Here is a 13169-nt window from a genome sequence, read left to right as displayed (position 1 = left end):
GAGAGTTAGGGTTGCCAGCTCTGGGCTGGGAAATACCTAGGGGTAGAGCTGGGAGTGGGCAGGATTTGGGGTGAGGAAAGACCTCAGTGGAGGATAATGCTATGAAGTCCACCTCCGAAGCAGCCATTTTCTCCAGGGGAACTGATCTAAAGAGATGAGCTGTAATTCCAGGGGATTGTCATCCCTATGAGGACAGAGTTTGGGAAGGGGAGTGACCTCAGGATGGTACAATGTCTTGGAGTCCACCCTCCAAAGCAGTCATTTTCTCCAGGGAAGCTGATCACTGTCCCTTGGAGATCAGTTGTAGAAGCAGGGGATCACTAGGTCCTACCTGGAGGCTGGCAAACCTTATCTTAGATCCTGAAACCTTTGGGTCAAACAGGCCCCCTTTGGCTGCTGATCTTTCAGGCGATCTTCCCTTTTGGTTGCACATGATTTGTATTCTGTTTACACCACAGTAATAATTCACAAATTATTAACTAAGTACTGAAGTCTGCTTTTTCCCACCCGCTGTGTTGATTACCCTTTGAACGCCAAGTTAACTCACATAGTAACACTATTTTGAGCACACCCTTTTCAGCAAAACCCAGGTGACAGGAGGCTCTTCCATCTGTCTTGTTCAGCAGATTGCCTATAACTTCAAAATGAAGAAGTCTTTATTTGTGTACAGGTACAGTTTTTATTCACATTTCCTTAAAGGGCAAGATTTATTTGTGAAATTAATTATTCTTATCAGAGGATGATGTGATGTTACTCCAGAAGAAACACCTTGTCCATTCATATCTAATTACAGTAATTAAGGCTTCATAGTTCTTTCCAAAACTACACCTCATTAACTTTAATTACTTTTGAAATGCAGCTGCTCAGAGATGACCAGATAGCTCTATATTTGTTCATTCCTTCCTTCAAAAATAATCTCAGGAGATGGAATGCGATTCGTGGACTTTTTTCATTGACTTTCACTTTGTCTCTCTGTGTTGCTGTTTTGCTGGGGGGGGGTTAGCATCAAACGTTACTTTTCCTTTTTCCTCTTTTTAAGGAGTATTTAGATTTGAGCAGATTTTGAAAAAATAAAAGAGCAGCCTTTCTCAACCAAGGCTTCGTGAAACCTAGGGTTTCTTGACGGCCCTGGAAGGGTTTCCAGAATGGGTGGGAGTTAATTAATCTTTTATATATTTTGTAATTTGTTAAGCATTTATCGGATAATATGACCATATATAGTCATGCTGACCCACCCACCTCTCCCAAATTGGCCAATGATGGGCCTGGAAGGGGTGGGCAGAGAAGGGGCCCTGGGTGGGTGTGTACACAGCTATATTTTCCAACCAATATTCTGCATGATTGTTCAGTTTCTTGAAGCCTGAAGAATGCTTTCTCAATGGTAAAAAAGTTGAAAAGGGCTGATATAGAGTGTAAATCCATAATGAATAGGAATGAACCAACAGTGATCTTCTTTCTTTCTTTTTTTGAACCGATAATAACAATGAAAAGGAGCAATTTGTATAGGAAGGAAGATCTTCTGATCCACGTGTTATGGGGTAAATGCGGGATCCCCACGCTAGGATTAGGAACACAGAATGAACTTGTGTGTTCTGGAACGACTGAATCAACAGTGCAGTCTCTCTTGTTGTCTCCTTCTGATCCAGCTAGGAGTATAGATAGACCAAAGTGGCTATAACAAAAATCTGGGTCGATTCCATCTCCCCTGCCCCCCTTTCTCTTCCTTGAAACAACTGCAGACAATCAGCTGGGGCCATTGTCTCCAAAGCTTGTTTCCCAGGAAATCTGTTTTAGAGAAGTTGAAATTTATTACATGAACATTACCTCTTTTACAACCTCTAGAGCCATTGCAGAAGGAACCCTGTAGGGAATAAATCTTTATCTGAGCTTCAGGTATCCAAGTAGGTGCAGAATCAATCCCCTTTCAAATAAGGCGATGTCAGGGGCAGGTACTAAAACATGATTCAGTGATGCTTACCTGGAAGGCTGTACCCAAGCCAGTCTATAAAAACAAGAAGAGGAAGCAGCAGGAGGTCTTCATTGGGGCTTCTGGACATTGTTGCTGTTGAGAAGCCCCCCTCCCCTCCAGCAACAGAAGAGATGTGAGGATTTTGACATTGTTGTTTTGTTTTATGTTCTGCAATCTCTGTACCACTCTGTGCCTTGCCTGGCGGAGTGTTTTTCAACCATCCAAATCCTCTAGAAAGAACCCTTGCCTCAGGCCAGAAGATGGCCTCTTTTGTATGCTCAGAAGCTGCCAAATACAGGGTGGGAAAATGATCCACAAGAAAGGGAAGGAGGAGACACTCCAAATGTTGGCAAACATACATGAAGTTCCCTTATACTGAATCCATTTGGTCTATCAAGGTGGAGTTGTTAAGTGTGTGGGCTTTTAATCTGGCGAGCCAGGTTTGATTCCCTGCTCTTCCACATGCAGCCAGTGGGGTGACCTTGGGCTAGTCACAGTCCTGATAGTGTTGTTTTAATTGAGCAGTCCTGATAGAGCTCTCTCAGCCTCACCTACCTCACAGGGTATCTTTTGTGGGAAGAGGAAGGGAAGGCAATAGTAAGCTGCTTTGAGGCTCCTTCAGGCAGTGAAAAGCTGGGTATAAAAACCAACTCTTCTTCTACTGCAGGTGGCTCTTGAAGGCCTCAGACTCGGGTCTTTCACATCACCTACTGCATAACCCTTTTTAACCGGGACCTTCAAGCAGATGCTCTATATGCGGCCACAGCCCTGCCTGGAGCCAAAAAAACGCCTCAAGGTGCAATTAGAGGTTTTGTACATGGAAATGTTGACATTAGAAATAGTTAGAAATATAAATGCTGACACTTTCCCTGGAGAATTTTTAAAGCAGACACATATAAATTCTACTTCTGGCAAAACAGCCGATCTCCTTATGTGCTTAATCCCTTAGGGAAGGAATCTTGAAGTGCATTGAGAATTTTTCATTATATCCCTAATTTCAAAAGCAATAGCACATTAAAATGTTTAACTGTTTCTTTTGGTGTGGCTTTTGGCTTCTTTCCCTGAATTGTCGATATTGAAGGGAACACAGTGCTAAAAGATGCACACACAAAAGAATCCACGGCACAAAAGGAACATTCTCCACTCCCGTAGTTTTTAAGTTAAAACAACAATAGTCTCCTATCTTTAACCGGTCCTATTAAATAAAAGAGTAAGGCCACCTGGGGAGGAGTTAGGGCGGGCCCTGTCCAGGATAAAAACTCAGAGGGCCCAATCAGAAGCCGCTTCACGAGTGTCCATCTAGGGCCAAGCAGCCAATGGGGAGGCGTGCAAAGTGCCTTCCTATTGGCCCCTCACCAGGACAGACCAAAATTCCATTCACCCAGCCCAGTCTGGCTGCCAGTCTGCTCCTGACCACCAAAGGGAGAGGAGGTCAGTAGGGCTGCCAAGGGGGATGAGAACAAAGGCTTGGACAGGCTGCGCCAGCCCTTTTCGCCCCAAGGCTGTCCTAACTGCCATGTCCAACTGTAAATTGCCTCAGAACCCTGACAGAGTTGGCAGGAGGCTGCAGAGTGCCCCCCTCCCCCCCTTCAGGCCTGCTGTGAAGGAGCCTCTGACAGGCCCTGACTGAGGGGAGGGAGGCGTTTTCCTTCAGAGAACAACGCAGGGGAGCCTGAGGGCATTGCTTTTTTTTGGGGGGGGGGGACTTTCCCATTCTGCCTAACCGATGGCTGACAGGGAGGCCACAGAAAAGCCCCTTCTCACTTAAAATACTGCTCTGACCAGGGGTTAGACACAGCCAAGCCATGTGTCTTTCTTCTTTGCAACTCTCTGCAGATTTGAGGCCACAGCACAGCGTTATTCTGCAGAGGAAGCTGGCTCTTTTGTCTCCTGTTTCATCTGCACAACAACCCTGTGCAGTAGGCCTCAAGTCTTTCAATTCAACAACAACCTGTGTGGGAAGCCTTAAATGTTTCTTCTCTACAACAACCCTGTCCAAAGTAGCCCTTTCTGCCTGGGGAGCTGATCTTTATACTCTGCAGGTGAGCTGTAATTCCAGGAGCTCTCCAGGCCACACCTGTAGGTTGGCTACCCCTGGGTTGGAAATATTTCTGGATGTTTGGAGGTGGGACTTCAAAATCGTACAATGCCTCAGAGTCCAGCCTTTAAATGAGCCATTTTTGCCTGCAGTTGGTAGGGAGTGGTGCAGGAGTGTCCCTTCTGACCTATGGGTTATGGCCAGCCCTTATCAGCAACTTTGTATTCTGGGGCGCAGACCAGCATCAGTCCTGTGAGTCTGGAAAGTGCAGGAAGATCTAAATAAATATTTACAGCCTGAAACTAAATAGAGAACAAGTAAATGTCTGGAGACACATAGTAACTGAAATAGTAACTGGCAAATAACCTTGACCTGGCAAATAAAAAAAAAGTATAAAAAATCTTACTAAGGTCAAGACTGCTGTGCACAGACAGTCTTCCTCTCAGGGTTGCCAGCTTCCCTGTGAGGCTCACTACCCCACCTCCCTCATGGGGTCTGCTATGGGGAGAGAAGCGGAAGATTATTGGAAAATGCTTTGAGACACCTGAGGGCTGCTAGGTCACTGCGGCCCATTCCCAGTTCTCTCAGATCTCTCACAACCCTACATACTTCACAGGTTGACTATTGTGGAGAGACAAATGGAAAAGGTGTTTGTAAACCGCTTTCAGACTCCTTTGGGTAGTAAGCAATAGGGTACAAAAATCCGTTCTTCTAAGGAGCAACCATGAAAGAAGCATGTGGGCACATAACATTTTACCAACAGTGAAAATATGGGAGACAGAAGGAACAGGGTGGACACCTGTGTACTGTGACTACCCTATGTGTATTAGGGCAGAGGGGCATTTTGGTGAATGTGGCCTAATTCACACAAGAAGGGAAATGACGCAGAACTGGGGGGAATTGGTTGCCATGTAATCTTCCCCTAAGAAGAGTCTCCAGTCTGATTTTCCCTTCACATATCTGAGGACATGGCTCTGGAAAGCTCATCTGTAACCACTATGCCACAATTCCCAAAGGTCAGTCCTCTCCCACAATCAACGAACATTCCACACCACAGGTTCTTGACACCCATATGTCCACACCCATGCCCTCATTTGTCTCCACGTCATCACAACCTCCCACACAACGCACACATTCAACCCCAAGCCCCTACAGACTGGACAACTCCTCCCCTTCCTCTTCCCACTGCCAAGCTCTAGCGCCCGTTGTATTCTTGGAGACAACGGGCTTTGCCCCTAGTTTAATATAAATTGCTAAAGCCTACATATCTGTACCATAAATAAAGCTGGACATGGATGGTAGGAGGAGTTGGGACTCATGCTGAACCTGATTGGGCCCCTGGGGAGTCCCAGGAGCACCAATCAGGTAGGGGATGGCTCACCCCTGACTGCCTCCTCATCCCTGATTGGCCCTCAGTGAGGGCACTTGCTCCTTAGAGCAGTGGTCCCCAACCTTTTTATCACCGGGGACCAGTCAACGCTTGACAATTTTACTGAGGCCCGGGGGGGGGGGGTTAGTCTTTTGCCAAGGGCCGTCGCCTGAGTCACTGCTCCACTTGCTTTCCCACCAGTGCCCCTGACATCCCACCACCTGCTGGGGGGCACTGCCAGCAGCAGCTGCACAGTCCCACACCAAGGGGGAGCCCCAGCCATGGCGGCAGCTGGAGAGCAGCAAAGGTGAGCTGGCAGCAGAGTGGCAGGGGAGTCCCCAAGGCAGCAGCCGGGGAGGAGTACAAGGAGGAGCCGCAGCCCAGTGATGACTGATCCATGGACCGGCACCGGTCCCCGGACCGGGGGTTGGGGACCACAGCCCTAGAGGACAAATCAGGTACCCCGAGCAAGTAGATGCCAGGAAGGGAGGCATAGAAATTTACAAATAAATACATTTTATTAAATGCACCAAAAGAAAAGGAACAAAAATCTTCCTCATGCCCTGGGTTAAGTGATAGTAACAGCAAATGTATGCAGAGTTATGTCAGTCCAAACCAACAGAAATCATAGAGTGATACTGCAGATTCTCTCCCATTCCAAAATGCTGTTACCGATTCCTTCAGATGCATTACTTAATCTCTGGATTGAACTGTAGCCCCAATGCAGAAACACTTTCTCCTTCTCACTGGAGCATCAGGTAAAATGGCCATCATAGAATAACTGGAGAAAGTTACTCCTATCCCCTTTAGAAGTATGTGTCTCCTTTGAAGCCAAATGACTTGAGGCAAAGTCCTTCATGGCTGCCTGTCTCTCCAGACGACTACTCTTTGCTCCAGTTCACCACAGCGAAGCTCTGCCTGACTCACTCCTGGTTACTTGACCTCGGCCTGCCTCTCAACCTCACTCCCAGCTCCAGACCCTTGGCTTCAGCTTCTACGCTCCTGGCTCCAGGCCCTCAGCTTCAGCTTCTGATTACGTTCTTGGCTTCCAACTACAGTTTGACTCTGTTTGACCTTGCTCCCTGCCCCATCTCCTGCGTGAACTGTCTCCCTATCTCCCAACCTCCTGGACTGAACTCTAGTTTCTGGCTTGCACACCCCTGTCTTGGCACAACAACCCGGCCGAGTAGGTGCTGCCCAACAGGGCAGCACACATGAAGGCTTACTCTTTAATTACTCTTTAAGCTTTTGTATAACTGCTTGGAGACAGAAGTAGATGGAAATGATATATGTTTGTAAATAGTCTTTCCAGTAATGATTACTCTCTTTTAAACCTCAAGGTGCTGTGAGTTTGGATCTGTGCCTCATCCACAAAGGTAACTAATAACTGCATACTTTCAAAAAGCTCTGTTACTCCACAGCTCTATTTCTCTGGAGGGACTCAGGACCAAGCCAAGGCCGAATGTCCAAACACATTTAAAAGGAAATAATTTAACATCTTTGTCTTAGACCTAGGTGTAAACTGCACAAAGCTTTTATTCCAATGCCAGATCGATTCAGTCCCTGCCCTCTACACAGAATGTGATTTCCGTTTGGATTTGGAACGATTTAAATTTTCCTGCTGCAGCAAGAAGGATTGATCCGGAGTGACCCTACCTTTATTGTGCGATATCTTAGAGTGCTTTTATTCCTCAATATTTAAAGGCTGTTTTGAATCTGGGCTCTCCTCTGTGGTAGAGGACCCATGATTGGCCACAGGTGGTCATGTGACAAACTTGCCTTAAAGGAGAAGCCCCTAATTTCTCTCAACTTCTGTTGGTCCTGGATTTTTTCTCCCCCTCTGCCTTTTTTGATCATCTCCCCCCCCCCCGCCCTCCAAGAAAAGAAAGAGGCTCCCTGCTTGGCTCCTCTCCCCCCACCCTTCAAGAAAAGAAAGAAAGAGGCTTGGCTCCCCCCCCCTTCTGAACTACCCTAACCACATGCAGAACACTTTCCTGTTTCAATGGGGAGGGGGGAGGAAGAGGAAGAGGAAGACCCGAGTTCAAAGCGATCTGAATTCAACAGGATTGACAATGGAATAAACAAAGTAAGTGCAGACTCTGCCCTAGAGTTTTTATCTCATGCCAACTAGCATTCAAAATGGAACAGTTCTCCTTCTCCAGTTTCAAGCAGATACAGCTGAGATGACTTTGTATATAGGCCTTACTTCTGGCCATCTGTACTTCCTCAGACAGGCAATCTGAAATTTGTCTACTAAACACCCTGTGACACAAGATGTGGTGACAGCATTTTCTTAGATGTTTTTAGGCTCGAACTGATTTATTTATTTATTTATTTATTCATTACATTTATATACCGCCCTCCCCGGAGGCTCAGGGCGATGATATATCTATATATAGATGATATATCTATATATATCTCAGATGATATATCTATCATCCCCTGGGCAATAAAAAGGAGTGTTTATGTTCAGAGGTAGATTCAGGTGCATAGCCATGTTGGTCTGAAGTAGCAGGACAAAATTTGAATCCACTGGCACCTTTAAGACCAACAAGGTTTTATTCTGGGTGTGAGCTTTTGTGTGCATGCACATTTCTTCAAAGTGCAGCTATAAGGACAGAGTAAATTATCAGGAAATTAGTAAATGGCATCATGAAGCTATCCCACAAATATGCAGCATACTATTCTTGCTAGAATAACAAAGCTATCAGTTCAGAGTTGGCAGACCTCTGAATATATCAAATGCTGAAGACAAACCTTATGAGAAGGTTAGAAATCACTCTGACTAGAAGAACATCCATTTGAATTTTTACATACAAGTTAATGTTAAAAAAATCGGCTTGCCTGCATTGGTTTCAGCGCTGCAAAATAGCTTTTGCTTTCACATCTGTTCAACTTTGGACCTGTTCTGCCATGGACCTATTTCGACATGTAGATAAGTCTGGACCCACAACTCTAGCACTTACCTTGCCAGTCTTGTTGTGCATCTCCCAGATGTGCAGCCACACGAAAAAGCCAGCTGATGGTGCCTGATCCGGAGCAATCAGCTATATACCACAGAAGCCCAGACAGGTGACCTTTTCCCCACCTCAGCCTACCTCATGACTTTAAGAACAGCCATTGCATATGCTTTATAACATGTTTCAGAGTAAAATAGAGCTTGTAATATAGTATGCCTTGATAAAGGATGGCTTTATAAGCCACGAGATGCGCAACAATCTTGGGTGAGAATTTAATATATCTCCCGTGAAATATATTAGCGGTAATTATGCCTGACCCACAGTAAATTTGGCATGTGTATAGGCAACTCTACCTGCCATTAATAAAATGTTTATCAGCTCCAGAGTCATTTGGCTGTAAGTAATCTTGAGGGCAAATAGAACTGTCACTAACATTTACTGTCTGGACTAAAACAGATCCTAGAGTTTTATTTATGGCACTTTGAGCAGTGCCTTTGCAGTTCGGATTTGCTACAGGCAGCGACTGTAGCAACGTAATTCCAGCTGTCTAAGTTTTAACAAAAAGCCCTGAAAATGGGGCTTTCTCAGACACAGCACTGCCTCTGGAGATTTCTTTCTTATAGCAGCTGCTGGATGGGATTCTATGAATTCAGTGGGACCTTCCTACAGCTAAATTATTTATTTATTTCTATTTATTAACCACTACTCCCGACCCTGCCTGCTCATGGAGGTTTACAATAAAATTTAAAACCCACGTAAAATATATAACAATACCATAAAACCATACTGACAGCAAAAAAAAAAAAAAATCTGTGGATCTCCCCCCTCCCACCCATCCATGCCCTACAGTAGAAGTCAGCACCGCACCCACACCCCGGGGGGAGGGGTGTCTTCTGGTGATGTTCAGCCTATAAGGGCCTGTACTGGGAGGGGCCCAGTCTTCCTAGCTTGGTGTCAACCAAATGCCTGGCAGAAGAGCCCCCTCTGGGTGTCATTCAAAACCAGAGGGCACATATAAATCTTGAAAAGCATGGGGGAGAGTATTGTCCCTATGGCACCCCACAGGGGGGGGGGGCATGACAACTCTTCTACCACTGCCACCCTCTGTGTCCAGTTCTGGAGAAAGGAAACTGGCCACTGTAAGGCTAGTCTAAGCAGTCACCATGCATGGTTCAGGAGAAAGGAGATTAGCCACTGATCTTAAATTATGTATTTAAGATCAGAACAATACCTGTACATTGGACAATATTGAGATAGGAACATAATGTGCTTCTCTGAGCTTGGCTTGGTAGTCTAGGGAGGGTCTGTTAGGGTAATCACCAGGAATTACAATTGATCTCCAGACAACAGAGATTAGTTTGAGTATATGTATGGCATCACATCCCTGTTGTGTGCCCTCACCTCTAGGCCTCCAGGTGATGTTTGAAGTGTCCTTAACAAATATGCATTTAATCCTTGGAAATGTTCACCAAGAATATATCTGTTTGGCGATCTCAAAACAAAGAAGTGAAGAATTGCCAAAACACGTGCCAGTTATTCAAACACATTTTCAGTATTTTCATCAATGGCAACTATTAACATAAAATTGTACAATAATTGTACAAAAGCAATACTAAAGCAATACATTTTTGAAATAATACTGAGATGTGTTACTTGCTCTATGATTATCTCTTCTCAACCTTTTGGCTAAGATCAGGTGTGTGTGTGTAACCGAGAAATATACTAAAATCATCATATAGTAGTTAATGCTGTTACAAAGTTGCCAGTTGCAATCTGCAAGTAAATATATGACAATAGTATCCAAGTAATAAATCACAGGGAAATGACAGAGAAACTACGATCCAATACATACTTTAATATAGCATAAACCAATTTCTAATCAACAGGAAATTGTAAACCAGGGGACAGAGTACCAAGTTGAGCCTTCCTACAAGTCTTGTAAGTCCACCAATATAAACAGCACTAGTGTGTTAAATAGGTTAGAACGCAATTTTCCTAAATCATTCTTAAAGAGAACATGTAATTTTTTTAAAGCACGTCTAATCTAGCCTAGAGGAGGAGGAGAAGAATAATTCTTATATGCTGCTTTCTCCCCCCAAAGGAGCCTCAAAGCGGCTTACAATCGCCTTCCCTTTCCTCTCCCCACCAGGCATCCTGTGGGGTGGGTGAGGCTGAGAGAGCCCTGATATTACTGCTCGGTCAGAACAGCTTTATCAGTGCTGTGGCGAGCCCCAAGGTCACCCAGCTGACCGCATGTGGCAGAGCACGGAATCAAACTTCGCTTGCCAGATTAGAAAGTCATTGTGGTCATGATTGCAGTTCAAAAAATTCTACCAGGGGAGCTTCCCTAACTTCATTCCTGATATGAGACTCAAGTTCCATTATCCTAATTTCGAGGGGACTAATTAAGATCCCTAGATAAGAAGCATCTGCAGATAATACAATATACTGCATTTCTGGAATCACAGTTAATAAAGTTTTACAGGGACAGGAAAGTTCGTCTTGGCGAAATGAAACCCGACGGCTTCAACAAGCAACCTACATGCCTACAAATATTTAGGATTTCAGGAGAAATATCCATCCTACTCGTAAGGAAAGAGCCTCTTGTGGCGCAGAGTGGTAAGGCAGCTGCCAGAAAGCTTTGCCCATGAGGTTGGGAGTTCAATCCCAGCAGCCGGCTCAAGGTTGACTCAGCCTTCCATCCTTCCGAGGTCGGTAAAATGAGTACCCTGCTTGCTGGGGGGTAATTGGTAATGACTGGGGAAGGCACTGGCAAACCACCTCGTATTGAGTCTGCCATGAAAACGCTAGAGGGCGTCACCCCAAGGGTCAGACATGACTCGGTGCTTGCACAGGGGATACCTTTACCTTTACCTTACTCGTAAGGAACGATTATACAGAAGAACTATACAAGAGCGAGCTTAACATCCCTGATGACCACAATGGGGTAGTTACTGACCTGGAGCCAGACATCCTGGAATGTGAAGTCAAATGGGCCTTAGGAAGTCTGAGCAACAATAAAGCTAGTGGTAGTGACAGCATTCCAGTTGAACTATTCAAAATCTTAAAGGACGATGCAGTAAAAGTGCTACACTCAATATGCCAGCAAATTTGGAAAACTCAACAATGGCCACAGGATTGGAAAAGGTCAGTTTACATTCCAATCCCAAAGAAGGGCAATGCCAAAGAATGTTCAAACTACCGCACCATCGCACTAATTTCTCATGCTAGCAAAGTTATGCTCAAAATCCTACAAGCTAGGATCCAGCAATATGTGGACCGAGAACTTCCAGAAGTACAGGCAGGATTTCGAAGAGGCAGAGGAACTAGAGATCAAATTGCCAACATACGCTGGATCATGGAGAAAGCTAGGGAGTACCAGAAGAACGTCTACTTCTGCTTCATTGACTATGCTAAAGCCTTTGATTGTGTGGAGCACAACAAATTGTGGCAAGTTCTTAAAGAGATGGGAATACCAGAGCATCTTATTTGTCTCTTGAGAAATTTATATGCAGGTCAAGAAGCAACAGTGAGAACTGAACATGGAATCACTGACTGGTTCAAAATTGAGAAAGGAGTTCGGCAAGGCTGTATACTGTCGCCTTGCCTATTTAACTTGTATGCAGAGTACATCATGAGAAATGCGGGATTAGAGGAGTCACAAATTGGGATCAAGATTGCAGGGAGAAATATCAACAACCTCAGATATGCAGATGATACCACTCTAATGGCAGAAAGTGAAGAGGAACTAAAGAGCCTGTTGATGCGGGTGAAGGAGGAGAGTGCCAAAGTTGGCTTGAAACTCAACATCAAGAAAACAAAGATCATGGCATCCGGCCCTCTCAATTCCTGGCAAATAGAAGGGGAAGAAATGGAGATAGTGACAGATTTTATTTTCCTGGGCTCCAAGATCACTGCAGATGGGGACTGCAGCAAAGAAATTAAAAGACGCTTGCTCCTGGGGAGGAAAGCTATGGCAAATCTAGACAGCATCCTAAAAAGCAGAGACATCACCCTGCCAACAAAAGTGCGTTTAGTCAAGGCTATGGTCTTCCCAGTTGCAATGTATGGCTGCGAAAGTTGGACCATAAGGAAGGCCGAGCGTCAAAGAATTGAGGCTTTTGAACTCTGGTGCTGGAGAAGACTCTTGCGAGTCCCTTGGACTGCAAGGCGAACAAACCAGTCAGTCCTAGAGGAGATCAGCCCTGACTGCTCTTTAGAAGGCCAGATCCTGAAGATGAAACTCAAATATTTTGGCCACCTCATGAGAAGGAAGGACTCCCTGGAGAAGAGCCTAATGCTGGGAGAGATCGAGGGCAAAAGAAGAAGGGGACGACAGAGAATGAGGTGGATGGATGGAGTCACTGAAGCAGTAGGTGCAAACTTAAATGGACTCCGGGGAATGGTAGAGGACAGGAAGGCCTGGAGGATCATTGTCCATGGGGTCGCGATGGGTCGGACACGACTTCGCACATAACAAACAAACAAAAGGAACGATCTCTTCCCATTTTATTATTTTTCTTTTCATCTAGGCGTGGCTCCTGCTAGGCATGTAAATCGCTTCCTCCTGCACTGACCTAAAAATCTCGTGCGCGTTTCTTATATACTATACTGGGCAAAGAGTTCCTTCCTGTTACGTATCGCCCACGACCCTTTGGAACTCAGCCACTGGCCGAATGACGGCAAGAGGCCTCCTACTACGGCTATTACGGTAGAACGCAAGGCGTTCCCTTCCCCTCTTCCCCCGCAAGGTAGCGGTACAGCCGCTCGAAGAGAGAACGCGGACCCTCTCCTGCCCTGGGCATGTCCCGCGCGAGCCGCCGTACAAACATC

Source organism: Paroedura picta, chromosome 2 (genome assembly GCF_049243985.1).
Source record: "Paroedura picta isolate Pp20150507F chromosome 2, Ppicta_v3.0, whole genome shotgun sequence".
NCBI lineage: Eukaryota > Metazoa > Chordata > Lepidosauria > Squamata > Gekkonidae > Paroedura > Paroedura picta.
Note: the sequence above shows the minus strand (reverse complement) of the source record.